Source organism: Mauremys reevesii, linkage group 3 (assembly GCF_016161935.1).
Source record: "Mauremys reevesii isolate NIE-2019 linkage group 3, ASM1616193v1, whole genome shotgun sequence".
Lineage (NCBI taxonomy): Eukaryota > Metazoa > Chordata > Testudines > Geoemydidae > Mauremys > Mauremys reevesii.
In genome coordinates, this window is record NC_052625.1 from 153839888 (window position 1) to 153858573 (window position 18686).

General features: G+C 43.4%; 1 long non-coding RNA gene across 2 annotated transcripts in view; it reads right to left on the reverse strand.

Annotated features, from left to right (window-relative positions):
* Positions 1–18686, reverse strand: part of LOC120401426 — a 29616-nt gene that overhangs the window by 3329 nt on the left and 7601 nt on the right. Inside the window, exons 2-3 of one of the 2 annotated variants that reach the window (XR_005596443.1) lie at positions 3097–3245; positions 1574–1703 (exon numbers count right to left, since the gene is read on the reverse strand). This is a non-coding gene — a long non-coding RNA (uncharacterized LOC120401426). Of the gene's footprint in view, positions 1–1568; positions 1704–3096; positions 3246–18686 lie in introns of both variants that reach the window. The other variant, XR_005596442.1, reaches the window with a different exon arrangement.

Sequence of the window (18686 nt, forward strand, 5' to 3'; positions counted from 1 at the left end):
TTTTTTTAATTTTCTCTTACATAGTTCAGTTTTACAAATGCTCCGATAGGCCATAGTCAGTGAGGCAAGATACAGAGAAAATGTATTCAGAATATTTTGAAAAATGACAAATAGTATCCTTTATAGGTAATTTGGCTTAAAACATACCATAAAAATGTTTGTCATGTTCTTTATCTGGTTTAAGTGGAACATATTTCAGCAAGGCTGGTTTCTTCAGAATGTTTGTTGATATGATTTAATTAATAAACTAGATTTCAAGTTCTATGCCTGTTATAAAATGATCAGTAGTAAAGTCATTTTGACAGAGCTGCTTTTTGCATATTATCCTTCCATTGAAAGATCCACCAATGAATCTAGTATTTGTCTCAAATACTAAGGATGTCAGTGACCTAATATAAACTGCATTGCCTGGCAGTCAGAGCCTGTCATTTTAAGTTACTTTCACAGCAACCCATTCACATCCTTACTAAATAAATATAGAGATTGTACTATTGAGCTGGTTGCAGGGCCAATTGTGTGGGGTGGGGGGGGGGAGCCAGGAGGGCCATTTGGCCTGCATCTCAAGCTCAAAGGGGGCCTCAAATTTAGAAACTTGTTAATTTTTTGGCATTTGATACGTTTCACAACTTGTTTTTATGCGCATCCCTATCAGAGCAAAATGTGACACACTCTCTCAGCTTAGAGCTGCAAATTTAAGCAAATAAGAGATGTGATTTGGTAAAAGACATGATTTTTTGTTAACTGTATAGATTTGGTCATATTAAAGAGTTAAAATGTTCATAAATATTAATAAAAATATATCAGTTCTGATGGCACAAGATTAGACCGTGATGAATGTGTCCTCTCAGATCAGCTGATTAAACAAACCACTATTCGTGGCTGGTGCTGGATCATGTGCATGTTGAAAGGTAGAGAATTGTTACATTTTAATGTCTTTATAGTTTTACATCTAGTTGACTAAGGAATTATTTATAAGTGAGAATTCCTCATTATTATCTTCACATGGTAGCTAAGAGAGGTGACTGGTTGGTTGGTTGAGCCCTAGCTGGGTAGCTTGGCCATCATCATATGCTTTCGTAGGCTATAGGCCCAGATTCAAGGTGAAAATTTGTGGGGACAATCTTGTACAGTGAGTTTCGTGAGGACACACCTTTGAAATTTTTGGCCATTATCCTTCTGTCTGTATCCGTGTCTGTGTTTACTATATATGTCATCCCTTTGTCTTCAGCTCAGCCTGTTATATTATACCTTGCGCGCTTGAGGATTCAGTGATAAGGATCATAACCTGTCTGACTGTTTCATGTTGTGTTCTTAATTAGTATTCCTTTGTTTTAAGTCTTTTCAGCATTTGTGTACATGTTTACAACAGAAGATTTTAAGTGTAGATAAGCTACTTATTTACAGCAGAATATTTCAAGTGTGGATAGGCTACATATTGACCAGATAGATCACTATGAAGAGGAGATTTGAAAGTGGTGCAAGCAAGAGATGGCAAAAACAACAGAGTGAAGCAGCAACTAAGAGCTCAAAGCCAATAACTTCATTTCTCAAACCACTGGAAAACACACCTTACCCAACAAACAATGCTACAGATAATGAAAACTCCACAACTGCAACAGGTGATATTTCAATGCCAATACTTGAACATGAGGACAGTAGTCAAGAAGGAGCTGTGCCAACAGTAACAGATGCAGCAGAAGATCCTGTGTACGATCAAGAAATTCAAGAGCAACAGTAAGATTTAGATCTTACACAGCAAGAGCAGTTCATGAGTACTACAGGTTCAACTGTGACTGACATTGGAATTATTGACAAGAGCAATGCTGCCCAAATGCAATCTTTTCTTCAAATTACACCTCTACCCCGATATAACGTGACCCAATATAACACAAATTCTGATACAACGCGGTAAAGCAGTGCTCCGGGGGGGCAGGACTGCGCACTCCGGCAGATCAAAGCAAGTTCGATATAACGCGGTTTCATCTATAACGCGGTAAGATTTTTTGGCTCCCAAGGACAGCGTTATATCGAAGTAGAGGTGTAGTTGTTCTGAAATTCCAAGTAACATTCCACGAGATGCTGATAATCATGCTTTCCCTACTCGTCTGCTGACAAAAAATCTTCCAAATAGTGAGACCTGCACAGGAGACTGGTTATGCTGGAGTATGGAAAAACAATCTCTGTACTATGCACTCTGCTTCATTTTGAACAAAAGTGCTGCAAATGCATCAGTTCTCTCTGATCAATCAGGATGGAGTATCAACAGAGGTTGGAGGAAGTTGCAAGACCAAATACTATCACATGAGAGTTCAACGTCACACAAAAAAAACCTATGTTGCGTGGAAATCAGCCAGTACGGCAGCATCAGCTGAAAGTTCAGTTAAGAATTTACTCTTGACTGAACTCTCTACAGAAATTAATAACTGGGAAAAAAACCTTCTTGAGCGCATCCTGAATGTCATCCTTTTTCTTTCTGAGCGGAGATTGGCTTTCTTTGGTTCTAGTCAACATATTGGTGATCGTGCAAATGGAAACTTTTAGGCATAGTTGAGCTCCTTAGCAAATATGACCCACTTTTATCAGAGCATGTTAAACATGTTCGAGAATCAGAAGAGAGTCAAAAGCACATGCAAGTCCATTATCTCTCCACACGCATAGAACAAAATGAGTTTATTGAGCTATGTGGGTCATTCGTACAAACAACAATTCTCAATGAGATTCTAAATGCCAAATATTTTTCAATCATTGTTGATGCCACTCCAGATTGTTCTCATAAGGAACAGACTACTATAGTTATTTCTTACGTTAAGATTGTAGACAGCTAAAAAATTTATTTTGTTTGATAATTTCACAAGAAAAACTGGAAAAGAAATTGCTGCTAGAGTACTAGCAATTCTAGAAGGTTTTAAGTTAGATTTCCAAGTCTGCATTGGTCAAGCCTATGACAATGGATCTAATATGGCTGGGAAGTACAAAGGTGTACAAGCAGTCCTGCTTGAGCATAATTCAAACTGTATTTTCTCCAGCTGTGGAAACCACACACTAAACCTTGTAGGTGTTGACTGTGCTGAATCATGCACGGAGGCAATTACTTACTTTGGAACTGTTCAGCAAATGTACAATCTCTTCAGTAGCAGTCCACAAAGGGGGGAATTCTGAAGCAATATCTTCCTGTTTCACTGCATGGGATGTCCAAAACTAAATGGTCTGCAGGGATTGATCGTGTTCAACCAGTTGCACAGCATCTGAATTCAGTGAGAAAGGCTTTAAATGAGCTTGAATCTCTCAATCTCACTGCACAGGCTCAAAGTGAACTTCAGTCTATTCAGAAGCACATGTCCAAATTCAAATGCATTCTGATGTCATCTTTGTGGATGATGCTACTTACAATGATCCACCAAATGAATCTGGTAATTGAAGAACACAATGCTACACTTGATATTCAGAGGGATAACATTGAAAGTCTCATCAATGACATTCAACAGATTCATGAACAATGGGATGTGATCCTGACTGAGTTCAAATTAGTAGCACAGACTATTGGCATTTCATCTGAGATCTCCACCAAACACAACGTATCTACTGAATCCGATGCCGAGCAGCACTATAGGGTCAATGTCTTCCTTTTTATCATTGACTCTATTCAAACAGGTCTTACACGTCGATTTGAGTCATTGCGACTAATTTGTACCCTTTTTGGTATCAGAGGGGTAGCCGTGTAAGTCTGGATCTGTAAAAGCAGCAAAGAATCCTGTGTCACCTTATAGACTAACAGACGTTTTGGAGCATGAGCTTTTGTGGGTGAACACCCACTTCGTCGGATGCAAGTAGTGGAAATTTCCAGGGGCTTGCATATATATACCTGCCCCTGGAAATTTCCACTACTTGCATCCGACGAAGTGGGTATTCACCCACAAAAGCTCATGCTCCAAAACGTCTGTTAGTCTATAAGGTGCCACAGGATTCTTTGCTGCTTTTACCCTTTTTGGGTTTCTTTGGCAGTTCAACAGACTGAGTAATGAAGATCTACTTTCTGCAGCTGAACAATTTCAGCAACAGTACAACAAAGAAATCTCAAAAGATCTCAGTGACAAGGTCATCTTCCTCAAATGAATATATTCCACGCACTTTAAATTGGATTGCAAGCCAAAGGAATTGCTTCAAGAAATACTCAAACTTGGACTCTTTGGGGTGTTTCCTAATATCACAATTGCATTGTGTATTTTTGTCAGTTTGCCTGCATCAGTAGCTTCAGGTGAACACATCTTCAATGTGTTGAAGCAGGTAAAGAACTATCACCGTTCAACTATGGGACAAGAGCATTTGAATGGGCTCGCTATGCTTAATATCAATTGTGACATTGCACGAAAGCTAGATTTTTCCTCAATAATTAGTGCATTTGCACAGAAAAAGGCTAGAAAAGCATTTGTTAAAAAAATATTCAAATTACCGGTATGTCTCACTCTTGTTTTGGTGCCTTATTTTGTTTTCATGTGTCGCCATTTTTATTTTTATTATGGCTAAGGGCCTCAAAAGCTGGAAGTGGCCCAGGCCTCTCTGGACCTCTGAGAGGGCCTGGCTGGTTGAAGAATCTTCATTTTCATTCAGATCTGTCCCTGAAGTGGTGTTTCTAGGCTTACCTGCAAAAGCACTGCATTTCATGCAGTAGCAAAAGCTGCCATTTGAGAATGGGGGCAGCATTATTTGGTGTAGGACTATTCAGCTGAGGACTACAAATGGCTTCAGCTCAGTGCATTTTTTGAAATCCTCCTAAATTATGATGAAAATATTGACTAATCAAACAGATTGTTCTGGAACTGGAAATGCTGACTGGAGGAGTCTAATTCCTGCTCCAGCTCACATCCATGACAAAATTGCCAATGACTACAATAAGAGCGAGATAAGGACTTGAGTGGAATCTCCTTTGAGAGGACCAAATTCTTACATGGAAGAGTAGTCAGCTGCCGTTAGTTTCCCTCCTCTAAGCCTCAGCACCCACACAGTGTAGAAAAGATATGCTTGTGTATCACCACACCCTCCAATATTTGGTAAATGGATACACTTCAAGTTGATTAAGTAACCAAAGCATCTCCTAGGCAGGCCAGGAGGAACATGCTCTGGAACATTTGTAATTATTAACATCAAAATATGCAATGCCCTGTGATCTATCTAAAGCATGTTTTTAAATGTGGACAGCTGGAGGACACTAGAAAGTCAGTCCCTTTGCTACTGTACCAAGTATCAGACCTGAAATACCAGTTCTACAGCTACAGCTGGAGGATATGTATCTCAAATATCTCACTTCAGTACTCCTCACCCTGTTTGGGTTTTTTACTATTGTTTCTTCTTACTTTGCTTAGACTCCAGTGTAATGCTGTCAGATCAGGTGCCAGCTTATGCCAAGGTCCCTGTGTCTAAACTGAACACTGATAAATACATAGGGGCACCAGACTGACTCCAGTTGTGTGTTAGTATTGTTAAAATAGGTATTAGCATTATAAGACTTTGTTTAGTGCTTATACTTTATTAAATATTTGAGTTGTTGCATGCATTAATCTCACTTATAGTAGCTGTATCCCATGTTGTAAGGTAATATTTAAGCATTTATATTATAAGCCTCTGTGACATTGTAAATCACCGGACAGGAGAGAGACATTAACTAGTGTGCAGTGCTGGTCTCCAGAAGACAGTGTTATGTCCTGCCCAACAGGGAAGGCCCATCAACAACCGATGCACTATTGTGGAACATTTAAAGAGGACAAAAGTCTTTGCTGCTCTCCTGTTCCGCCCCACTCATGAAGATGAGTCATGCAAATGGATTCTTCCCATTAGCTAAGTTTGCAGCGCAGAACATATAGGGGGAAGAGAATAAAAACCCCTAAGAAAAAGGAATTGGATCTCTATGCTGCTTGGACTCTGAGGCACAAGGTTTTTTAGGCATAAGCAAGAGAACCCTTGTGCTTAGTCTGGGTTAGCCCTTTCAAAAGCGTCTATTACCATTTGAAATTTAAGATTGCAACGCATCTGTGTATCTGCATTAACCTTGTAAATAACTCTTATTTCGTTTTCCTAGTTAATAAATCTGTATGTAGTATATTATAGGAGTGGCTTACAAGAGTTGTCTTTGGTGTGAAATATAAGGTGCAATAGACCTGGGTAAGCGATTAGTCCATTGGGACTGGGAGTGACCTGTATATTGTTATGATTCTTGGTGTAAGGGGCCAATTTTCACAAAGGTTGGCTCACCTGGGTGGTGAGACAGATCAGAGTATCCAAGGGGTCTATGTGTGACTCCAAGGTTAGACTGTTAGACTGTCTGAGGAGTTTACACTTAACTTAGATTTCATCAACCAAGTATTTATAACTCACAACCAATTTGGTATTAGTGCCCTGTTTCTAACAGTCAGCCTTGTGGCTGATAGTCATACTCTTAAGTTGCTGCAGGACAGCTTGACATCCAGGCAAATAAATAATAATAATAATGATATCTAACTCGCATATAGCACTTTTCATCAGTAGATCTCAAAGCACTTTACGAAGGAAGTCAGTATTCTATAGATGGGAAAACTGAGGCAACGAGTGGTGAAGTGACTTGCCCAAGGTCTCCCAGCAGGCCTGTAGCAGAACCAGGAATAGAGCCTTGGTTTTCTGAGTTCCAGTCCAGTGCCATATTCACTAGGCAACACTTCTCCTTCATTTCCATTCCTGATACACTTTTCCTTTCCCTCTTTCCAAGCCCCTGCCTCGCCTCCTCTATCCTGGATAACTTCTGCTGCCTCACCTCCTCTATCCTGAATAACTTCTGCTGTCTCCCTCTGTTGTGCAGCTCCTACTAATTTGCAGAGATTTGTCCCTGAAAAGATGTGTGCTGGTCATGAGTTTCAATAATGATTTATACTTTTTGTAACAATCCAGATCATGCCTTTGACTGTAAGTATAATGCCTATATTCCATGTGTAATATTAGAGCAGGGGGTGGACAAACTTTTTGGCCCAAGGGCCACATCAAGGAATAGAAATTGTATGGTGGGCCATGAATGCTCACAAAATTGGGGTGGGGGTGCGGGCCCTGGGGTTGGGCTGGGGATGAGGAGTTTGGGGTGTAGGAGGGTGCTCTGGGCTGGGACCGAGGGGTTCGGAGGGCGGGAGGGGGAGCGAGGCTGGGGCAGGGGTGCAGGAAGGAGTGCATGTTCTGGCTGGGGGTGCAGGCTCTGGGGCGGGGCTGGGAATGAGAGGTTTGGGGTGCCAGAGGGTGCTCTGGGCTGGGATTGAGGGGTTTGGAGAGAGGGTGGGGGATCAGAGGTGGGGCAGGGAGCTGGATCATGGGGAGAGGCTCAGGGGGTGCAGGCTCTGAGTGGCGCTTACCTCAAGCAGCTCCCAGAAACATTGGCATGTCCCTCTCCGGCTCCTATGTGGAGGCGCAGCCAGGTGGCTCTGCACACTGCCTCATCCGCAGGCAACACCCCTGCAGCTCCCATTGGAGCATGTAGGAGCCGGAGTGTGGCCATGCCGTGGCTTCTGGGAGCTGCATGGTGCGGCCCCGACCCAGCACCCTGGCCGGAGTACCAGAGTGGAGCCAAGCTGAATGGTGCGGCCCCAACCCAGTGCTCTGGCCTGAGCACCGGAGCGGGGCTGAGCCGCCTGGTGGGGCCCCCAAACCTGCACCCAGTTGGAGCAGGGCCAAACCACATGGTGTGGCTCATGGGCTGGCTTAAAACGGCTCCTGGGCCAGATCAGGCCCACAGGCTGCAGTTTGCCCACCCCTGTATGAGAAGCAGGGCTGGTCATACCACGTCTTATTAAGGTTGCCCAAAACTTCCCACTATAAACCTTGTTTTCTGTTGTTTATAACTTTTTGCCAAACTTTATCTGTTTGGGGTTGAAATTTTTCATGCTGGGTGTCAGTCTCAGGCTAAATTGTTGTAAAATTTCACCCATCCTCTGAATCAGGGGCTTGAAATGGGGTAGAGGTGGTACCCTTTTGGGCAGAGGTGTGCCTTTTGACATCCTGTGAAAATCTGCCTGAATTTGGCCAAAGTTATATTTGGAAAAATCTCAGTTTGCACATGCTCAGTAGACTTTAAGATTTCAGCAGCTAAAATCTGATTCCATTCTCATTGAGCATGCTTAAGCCTCTCACAGCTCCTAGCGCTGACTATAAAGCACATGTGACATCCCCATGGAGCAAGTGTATGCTCTACTCACAGGTCCTAATGCTGACCAGACTGTGCATGTGCCTCCCCCCAGAGAGATTGGCCACACTCCTTCTCTTCACAGCTGCTCTGGGCCAGCGTAGGGCCAGGCACTGGAACTGAGAGCAGGGAGCCTGTCTCTGCTGTGTTCTCACTGACTCCCCAAACCCAGCTCACACCCAGGCAGAATGGAGGAAGAAGCCATCTGTTTTGAATGTTGAAGGAACAAAAGCCAGACCAGGAAGAGGGAATGGAGTAAATTGAGACAAGGAATCTGGTGAAACAGGGACTTTGAGGGTGTGGAGAGAAGCTGCAACTGGGAATTGGGGTTGAGGGGATTGGGGGACTGGGACTCTTTGGGAAAGGAGACAGACTGGGAAGTGGGGTGGGAACTGGAAGCAGGGGGAAGGGGAGTCTGGGACTGGTAGAGCAAGGAAGCTGGAACAGGCAGTCCAGAGAGACTGGTAGGAAGTGAGAGTAATGGGGCGGGTTGGGGGAGACTGGGAGCCAATTGAGTAGGGGAGGAATGACTGAGATTGGATGAGGAGCTGGGGGAGACTAGGCCTATCAGGACAAAGAGATTGGGACTAGGAACCAGCGTGGGGGTGGAGACAAAGGGAGACAAAGCTGACATTGAACTGGAGGATGGAGGGAGACCTGGGATTGACTGGACAAAGTGCTAGGGCAAGGACCAAAGAAGGAGGGAGACTGGGACAAGGAGCTGGGGAGGAGATTGAGGCAAGATTGAGATTGGATGAGAAGCCTGAGACCTGAGCCAGGAGAGAATGGGGAGAGACAGATCAGACAAGGATTCAGGAAGGAGGGGACTATGACTAGCTGGGAAAGGAAACTGGGGATAAGGAGTGAATGGAGACTGAGACTCAGACAACAAACCCAGAGTAGGAGTGATTGAGCAAAGAGAATGAGATTGGAAGTGGAAGTGGAGACTGAGACTGGATAGTCAAGAAATCAGGGTGTAGAAGAGAACACTGGGATAGAAAGAGGTTGGGTGGGATGGGGCAAGAAGAGTCACACTTGGGAAGGACAGGCAGAAAGGTGTATGCCTACTATAGCGCACTCCCAGAATTAACCTCGCTATTCCTCTGCGGTCTGTCAGCAAAATGAGCCTCATTCCCCTTTTGGTACTGGTCTACAATCCACATGGAGGATGACAACTGACTACTTCTAACAATTACTCCATCAGCTCAAGTGGCAGAGGTCTGTGCAGTGGATCTAAAGTTTCCAACTCTACTGATGAACCAGGTGGGTGTCAATATGATGCCACATGATGGAATTCCTGGGGGGGGGGGGGCGGGCGGGATTGTTTCCTTTTTTAAAAACCTAGGAAATTACACACAAAGTACAGTAAAAGAGCATTATTAAGGTAGCAGTCACAGACTCAAATGTTATGAAATGCCAGAATTAAGGTTGCAATTCAGTCTCCTCATACATACGCATTATGAGAGCCAGTAAGGAATTTTATGCCAAAATTTTTCCCCCTCAGAAAATGCTGATTTATTAAAACAAAAATGTTTCACTGAAAGGTCAGTTTTGATGCACTTCCACCAGAACACCAGCAGATTTCTGAAGGAACTCTGTCTGACTGGTGTCCTGCCAGCTTCCCTGGCAGGCTGCTGGGGATCCAGAGCTTCCAGAGTCCATAGCTTTGGGGTTGCCCCACCACACAGATTGCCTCAGAGTTGCCTCTAGATTGCCTCAGAGTTCCCTGCCATGAAGCAAAACAAGAATGATATAAAATATTGCTATCACTGTTTTTGTTAGCTCTTCATAAGAGCATCTAAGTGAACAGTTGGAATGTATGAAAGCCTGGGGCAAAAAAAGCTTTTAAGGCAAGTAGAATTAAATCCCAGAAAAGCAAGGGATACAGACTAGCTAATTTCAGAGTGGTAGCCAATTCCTTAGCCATTAAACTGGAGATAAGATATAAGGCCATGAAACTTAAACAGCAATGTGAACAGAACAATTCATGTTAAAACAAAGGAATTAGTAACTATTATGGATTCATGAATTATAAGGCCCTGATCCTGCAAAATGTCATGCACACACCTCTGGGAAACTTTAAATATCTGAGTAGTTCCACTGAAATGAGTGGGGCTACTCATGGATTTGATCCTGAAGTCAATAACCAATCTTTCATTGACTTTAATGACACAAGCCCTTAATGCTTCAAGTTAAGCATATGCATAAGTGTTTACAAGATTGGGGCCTAAATGTGTAAAATGTGAGCCCTGACAGTGTAGTGATCTGACTCTTTCATATGCCCCCAATTTCCCCCCTTTCTCCTTCCCCCAGATTTTAACTATGTTTACATGGTAATAGCTTATACTTTCTTTTCTTTAACATTTTCACACAGATATAGGTTTGCTACCACTTTATAACAACACAAATATCTTGTTTTATCTTCTTTTGAAGAATATATATATATCTTGTCATGAGAACAATTGTTTGTGCCTTAACAAAGACACTAGAATTCTTCCTGGTTATTGCCTTATGTTATGTTAAATTTCAGTGCTGGATTCTGCCATCTTTCCTCATGTTGAGTAGTCTCTTACTCCCTCAACTGTCCCATGATTTTCAGCGGGATTACTTAGGGAATAAGGTACTGTTCAACTGGCCTGCTTTTGATCTCTTTCACACCAGTGTAACACCACTGCTTAATGGAATAACTATTTATTACACAGTCAGTAAGCTCAGAATCAGCACCAGTATGAGTAAGGGAGGCAGAAGTCGGCCCACGGTTTTATAAATAATGATAAAAAAAGAAACACTGTCCTTATGCTGGTTTTCAATACTGAAGACTTTCATCGTGCACGGCTTCACTTTGACTCCATGGCTACCGGAGCACAGTACAAGACAACTACTGTTTACCCTGTTCAAAAGTAGCCAAGTTAAGAAAAAGAAAAAAAATAAATCAGGCATACAAAAATGTCATATTTATTGTGTAACAAAACTGAGCAAACCTAGCACAGATTTGTGTTTTATATATTATAAAATTTCAGGTTCTCAGTGTGCTTTCTATTCACTTTGTTTCTGCTGCTTTCAAAGTTGGTGAAGTGACCTGAGGGATATCTAGTATATCAATGTAGTTTCTATGGCCTCTGAGGATCAACTATTTTGTAATTTATTACCACAACATTTATCATTAACCACAAGCAATATCTGAACAAGATTAGTATACTATATGAATGTTTCTTCAGAAGAACATTGCCTTTAATAAAAACTGTATAAAATAAAAGCACATGGAGACCAATAAAATAAGAGTCACAGATCTGACAGACTACATAGGGTGACATCCTGCCTCCAGGGAAGTTCAGAGACAAACTTCCATTCAATGGGATCAGAAGACAAGAGGGAACATTCTCTTTATGTATGCACCTTTAAAGGTACTAAGGACTTGTAAAAGGATCTGCTTAACTTAAATAAAAAACACAGGTGATCCTAGAAATTAAGAGAGAAAAATTACATTTACATCTATACTTTATTTTTCTTGAGGTGGGATAAGTTGATGAGAGGAAATCTCTGTTGCTGGAGCTACTAGCATAATTCTCACTAAGATTCAGGTTATTTAAACACCAACGCTATCTCTGAGTGCTTGGCTATAATGTTCCTTACTCAAATGTGCAAAGAATGTGATCACCTGGCCCTTGGCATGTCCACTAGTGCATGCATCTGTCATTGCCCCTGACATTGACATGTAGGAAAGAACATCTTTTAGTAGTTAGGTGGCTAGTGTGTTGGGTCTGTTGCTTATTCCACTGTTCATATCAGCATCGATGTTCCCTTGTTCTCTCCACTCCACTTCTTGTCACATCTGAAATTTAGACTGTAAACTCTTGGGCAAGGACTAGCTTTTTATTATATTTGTACATTGTCTAGCAGAAAAGGGTCCTGGCAATACTACAATACAAATAATAAATTAGAAACAGGCTGATGGGGGCAAGTCCCTGATCTAGCACCATATTAATCAATGGGAGTTTTGAAGAATCAGGTACCGGCTGTGCTATGGTTATTGGCGTTCCAACTAGTCCTGCAGACGGCATGGGGGCAGAATCTACTTACCTACCCTGTAAAGTTAATGCGACCTGAGGCTATATCAGCCTTTTAAGTGAAATTCCCTTCAGACTGGGGGCTTTTAGGCAAGGGGGATGGGGTGGAGGAACCCTGAGAGAAATTAGCTAGGGGAAAGAGGGCCCTGAAACCAGTGAGGAGTAAATGACAATTTTCTTCAGGCAACTCTTCTGAGATCCATGGATTCTGGAAGCCAAGCCCCTGCTGAAACAAACTTTGCCTCATACTCCCTCTGAAAGAGGGGGCTGTAACAGAAGCCAGTGGAATCAGTACTCCTGCCATGTGAGGTATATAACCTATTGCAGTGATTCTCAGACTGTGCGTTAGGACCCCAAAGTGAGTCATGACCCCATTTTAGTGGGCTTGCCAAGGCTAGCTTAGACCTGCTGGGGCCAAAGCCCGAGCCTCACTGCCTGGGGCCAAAGCCCAACAGCTTCAGCCCTGGGCAGCAGGGCCTCACGCTACAGGCCCCCTGCCTGGGGCTGAAGCCCTTGGCTTTTGGCTCCCCACCCCCACACATGCCTGTGGCAGTGGGGCTTGGACTTTGCCCCCATTCCCCCCCGGGCAGCAGGGCTCAGGCGAGTTCAGTCACACACCACACACACCCCCCCCAGGGTCATGTTGTAAAATGTTGTCAGCAGGGGGACGTGGCGCAATGATGTTTGAGAAACCCTGACTTATTGGAATGCTGACACATGTCATGTGACTGGGGCCAGGAAATAAGATCAGCCGCTAAAATGCCAGAGCAATCCTGATCCAACAATAAGGTATTTTCATATAATATATGCTGACCAGACTCTAGAAGTATTTTGCCTTCCGGTGGAACACGGTGCAGGGAGCAGCCATAAAAATGAGGTGAGGATGTGAATATAATCAATTTCCTGAGCAGCATCAAGGAGAGTCAGGTAGTGAGGGACTACCATCCTACCTACCATCTATAGTTCTATGCTTCCACTGAAGCGGGATCATCCTTTAACAATTGGCAAAAATGATTTTTTGAGCATCTCTGTCTTAGGATTTCCTACACCAATAGGTACGGTAGCTGTGAATGCATAAGTGCAGTGTGCCTGTATTAACATTAGTGTGTCGACAAGCTGATTTCCTTGTGCCATATGGTTAAAACATACTCTAGGGAGAAATCACTTATAATGTGTTGAATTTCCTAGAGTTTTTGGTTAAGGAACAGAATACTTGCGAAAAATTAAAAAGAACAAATAAATAGATAAATTGTTAGAGTGAGGTTATTTGATTGAATATGGAAGCTGGTATAGGTATTGGAGAGAGCTAGTTTTCTAATCAGTTTCATAAAGCTGTCACCTTGTTTCACCAAGACTAGCAGTGATAACATGCATGCACCACCTTGTGTTCAATGCACTGTATCCATTCATGCCTTTAAGAAATCTTTGTTTTTTCTTTTAAAGCATCATGTGGAGTTAGAACTATAGCCCTTTCCCCATGCTCTAGTGTTGGTGGGTGCGGAATGGATATAAATAGTGATTCTTTTGCAGATTAGAAATTTCATTTTTAATTTGTTGGGAAAATACATATTAAGAGCTCTATGTTTTAATTAAAAGTTAGAGGGAAGAGAATGCCGTCTGAATGAAGTTCTTCTAAAAGTCCTGGCCATGAAGAAAACAAAACAAAAGAAAAATCACTTCGTACAACTGCAAGTGTTGCTTGGAGCAGTGCCCCACATGAGGTCGCACCACCTTTTAACTTTATTACAAATAAATATATTGGAAGAATGGAATAATTTATATATTTAGGCTTAGATTGTGGATATGGTATAATATGGGTCTGCATTGCAATTCTCTGCTTCATCATTATTTTCATTACACTAAACTATAATTTTTAAAACAAAGAAAGGAATCTTAAATCCAGCTATGTGTTACAAGTGTCTCTCTTAGCATATATAATAGTTATGATGGCAGTTGGGGGAAAAATCATTCAAGTTTGTGGGCATGACAGCATCCCTTCAGGCCGGAAAAATATAAGAGGTAGTTAAGCTCCTTTTTGGAGTAAGGATGGTGCAACAATAGGACCCATCCCCATGGGGCATTGTGGGTGTGCCCCACCTTAATTTCCCCCAATTGGGGCCACAATGGGTTCGCTTTAATAGCCTAGGGCAAGAAGAAGCCAACACATACTAAAAATGGCATGTCCCTCTCTTAATAGAGTTTCAGGGCAGAAGAAAGTATACTATCCAGTTCATAAGGTCCTCAGGGCCCAAACTTAAGTTCACAAAGTCCCTAGTTAGGCCAGTCTCCTTGAGCTTGAACGGGCACAATCACCACCTGCTCACAGCCTGTTCACTGGCTGCAGCTTTGGTTTCCCCAAAAACAGGGTACACAATAAGAACACAGGAGGGGGAGGGATAGCTCAGTGGTTTGCGCATTGGCCTGCTAAACCCAGGGTTGTGAGTTCAATCCTTGAGGGGGGGCCCATTTAGGGATCTGGGGCAAAAATCTGTTAGGGGATTGGACTAGATGACCTCCTGAGATCCCTTCCAACCCAGATATTCTATGAACATACCTGCATTGTATACTGGGCTCCTCAGAGGCCTTTCCAAGCTGACCACTGCTGATTCTCTCTTTCACACAAACAAAATGTGCACATCAGGGCAATCATCCTAACTGACTTCAAAAAGGTTGCTGGCCTAGCTATCTCCACTAGCCAGGGGGGCACTTCCTGCTTATCAGCCCCAAGGAAATCTTCAAGACCCTTGGCCATATTTTTATTCTCATTTAGACCTGGAGTTGCATTCCCCAACATTCTTTGTTGCTCACCCAATGCACAAACTCCCCCATAATGTTCAACATGTCATAATTCAAAACAAGCTCTATACCTTGTAAGGCAAGTCCTCCAGCTGTATCAGAGGTACACACACACCAGGCTTGCACATTGCTTAAGTGAAGTAAGACTGCCTCCCGTCTCTTCAAGAGCAGCCTCAAAGGATACATGTAAAGGAACACCTTTGCAGTTAAAGTAGTCTTTCATCCAGCCTAACTCCCTGTTAGGATTTCTAATTATTACTGACCACATCTTTCTCTGTACACTCTCCAGACTTATAATTGTCCATTTCCAATCCTCTTGCACCCAAGCTACTTTGTGTGTGATAGTATCAATTGGAGGATCACCTTTATTTTTCTCCTCTTGTGGGGATGGACAGTTTCAGCCCTACTCTGGTTAAGGCTCTGTGGTGCTGTCTCCAGACCTCCAGCTAAGGACTGAGCCCTTGTTTCTCTCTCTCTCTCTCTACTTTGGTTTTCTCCTGGACAGGTGTTTCTGCATCAGTAACATGGAGTCTTTTCCTTTCAGAGGACTTATACACTGACTCACACAGCCCATCTTTTACTTGACATCCCCCAAAGCTTATACCTTTCTAGAGGTGGAGAAGGCAGCCCTAAAGAAGTGCTACCTTCTTGTCCTTAGCCTTGATGATCTGCCGGAGGATTTCCTCATGAAGCTCTTCCAGATCTCTCTCCAACACAAATTACTGTTGCTCACCATTTTCTTCTTTTGCCCTCAAGCAGGCCAACTCTTGCTCCCATTTTATGGCTTGAGCCAAGATATGGTCCTTGGAGGAGCATCTCTCTTCCAGCTCCTGCAATGCTGCTTCTTCTTGGGCCTGTAGGGTGTTCCTCTCTGCAAAGGCTTCCACTCAGCTGCAGTAACCTCCTCTTCTAATTCTTTCCAGCTTATTAGTTGATGAGTTTGCTGAGCAGCTGTAGAGGGTATCGCCATTTCTGTAGCTTCCATTGTACACACCTGTTGATACCCAGTTCCCTTGAACCATTTTCTAGAATATCAGAGTCACCATTCCAAACTCCTGAATGGATAGCAGTCTCCTTTCCTCCATATTGCACATACCAGTGGTCCAATGGTAAACCTCTGTCCTCTCCAAAGTAGTCATCTTTAGGCCTTCCAAAGCCATAACTTGTTTCAGGAGTCTAGTCTTTTATTGCTCAAGTTTCATATTTTCTTGGTTACTTTCCTCTAATTAAAGATGCAGGCTTGGAAGTCTTGGTACACACTCTTCTAGTCTTTTAGCTGTCCTGCTCATGTCCTGCAGTTCATTCTGGGGTTGTTCCTTCTTTATTTATAGGGCTTGTTTAAGCCCTTCTAGTTCCAACTTCTGGAAAGGTTTTTCCCTTGTATAATTCCTTTTCCACCTTGGAATCCTGGTGGCAGGCAGCCTGGAATTTCTTGGACTCAGTGTCCCTTAGCTTTTCCATTGGGGCTATCCTGGTTTCCAAGGCCTTGAGGGAAGACTGGTACTTGGACATCATTGTTCTTTCAAAGCTGATATTTACTTGGCTGACCCGCAGATTTATTTTCTTGCTGTTCACTGTCTCATTGTTGTTCTACTCCTCTGGCAGCTAAGTCCAGCACTGTTTCTTCTCTAGGGCCAGTGCTTCTTGACCCTGGGAATCGGCAGTCCCACCATCAAATCATCGTTCTTGTGCATTGCCTGGCACTTGTCATGTTTATCAGCTGTAAATGTCTCCCTCATTTGGACCATCTCACAGCCTTCATCTGCTCACACAGGTGCTGAAGCTTCCTCTAACTGCAGGCGCTCTTGGGGTATGTCTACACAGCCCATCTCAGCAAGCCTCCAAGCCCAGTTTGAGAAACTTGGGCTCATGGTGCTCAAGATAGGCCACTGAAAATAGCTGTGTAGACAGCGTTTTGAAGACGCAGCTTGGGCTGGAGCTCAGGCTCTGAAGCCCATCCCCTCCCTAGGTGTCAAAGCCCAAGCCACAATGTCTAGACAGATATTTTTGGTGTGATAGCGTGAGCACCGGAAGCCCAAGTCTGTTTACCTGGGCTAGGAGGCTCACTGCCATGGGCTATGTAGATGTACCCTTGGAGGCTAACCTGGATCTTCCTCTGAAGAACACCATGCTCACTTTCCAGTGTCTTGATTCGTTTCCTCAGCATAGCCACAACCAAATGGCTTCTCTGCTTGTCTGCAACCAGCACTTCCTGTCTTTCTGATAATTGCTGGATTTACTCCTCTTGCTCAGCCAGTTTCCATAAGAGAGTTTACATCCAGGACTGCAAGTGACCTAACTCTTCAATAACACCAGCAGCGCCTCTGTGCCACCCGTTTCCCAGGACCTTTGGCCTCCTCTCAAAAGCTTGCCTCCTGGTGCCTGTTTCTGGAGCTACCCCAGGTTTGCCCAGACATACAATCTTTTACTTCTTCATAGTGACAGCCCCTCAATACCAAGTTCTTGATGGCAGCATCTTCCAACTTGCCCCACTACCCCACACCTTAAAACAAGTTATCCTCAGTGTATCACTCTTCCTGGCCCAAAACTGCATCCCTCAGGTATCTGTTCATTTGTCTGCACTCTGGGTCCTAGTATCCTTAATAGTCCTGACCTCCCCAGTTATCTCAGTGCCCTAGATCCATGCACCTGATTCACAGGAGTGCATGTGTTCTTCCCTTTTGGTGTTTGTGATGGTCTGGCCTGTCCATGTGCTGCTGGATGCCCTCCAAGCCTGGGACCAGAACTTTTGGGTTAGTCGCTGTTGATCTATTCACCAGTCTGAGAGTTCAGACATCTCACATCCAAGGATAGTGTAGGCACATATCTGCATTCTCATCCCTCCTTAATGGGAGGGTGTTCATAAGTACCTATTCAGGCACCACATGTAAAGGCATTCACAGTCCCTTTGCACCCCCTTGTGGCCCTGTGTGTGTGTTCCCCACCTTAATTTCACCCAGCTGGGGCAACAATGAGTTCATTTTAACAGCCTAGGGGCTGGGGCAAGGAGAAATCAACATTCACTAACAAATGGAACATTCCCTTTTAATACAGTTTAAGGACAGGAGAAAGCACAGTACACAGTTCATAAAGTCCTCGCATCAGGGCCCTAGTTCAACTCCCAAACTTAATGATCACAAACAAGGTTTCTAGTTAGAGTAGTCTAGAACCTGAGAGGAAACAACCCATGTATTCTGCATAGCTTCCATTCCCTTCTCCCTTGGTCAGCTTCCTCTTTCTTTTTATACAGCCCAGCCCTAAGGCAGGGCCTCCTTGATTACATCCCAGGCTCTCGGCTCCAGTATGTCCCTTAAATGGGTAGTACACTCCTTCATACTCCCACATAGCAACCCTTATGTAGGGTAGCTCTTATTTCCCAAAAATCTTGTTTAAACTCCTTCTTCCATTTGGTTCTGATTCTTTTACAGCACGGTAAGCCCAAGCCTGGCAGCACGAGTTTTATCCACCAATCTGTGAGCAAAGTTTAGATCTACTACCTTGTTTGGATTTTTAATGAGCTCTGTGGAGAATTATCACTTTCATCTTACAAGAAAAGTGAGTAAAAATACAGTTGTTGTATCTTTGGACTGTGGATTTGATGATAACGTTATCTTGTTAATTAATAAAACCCC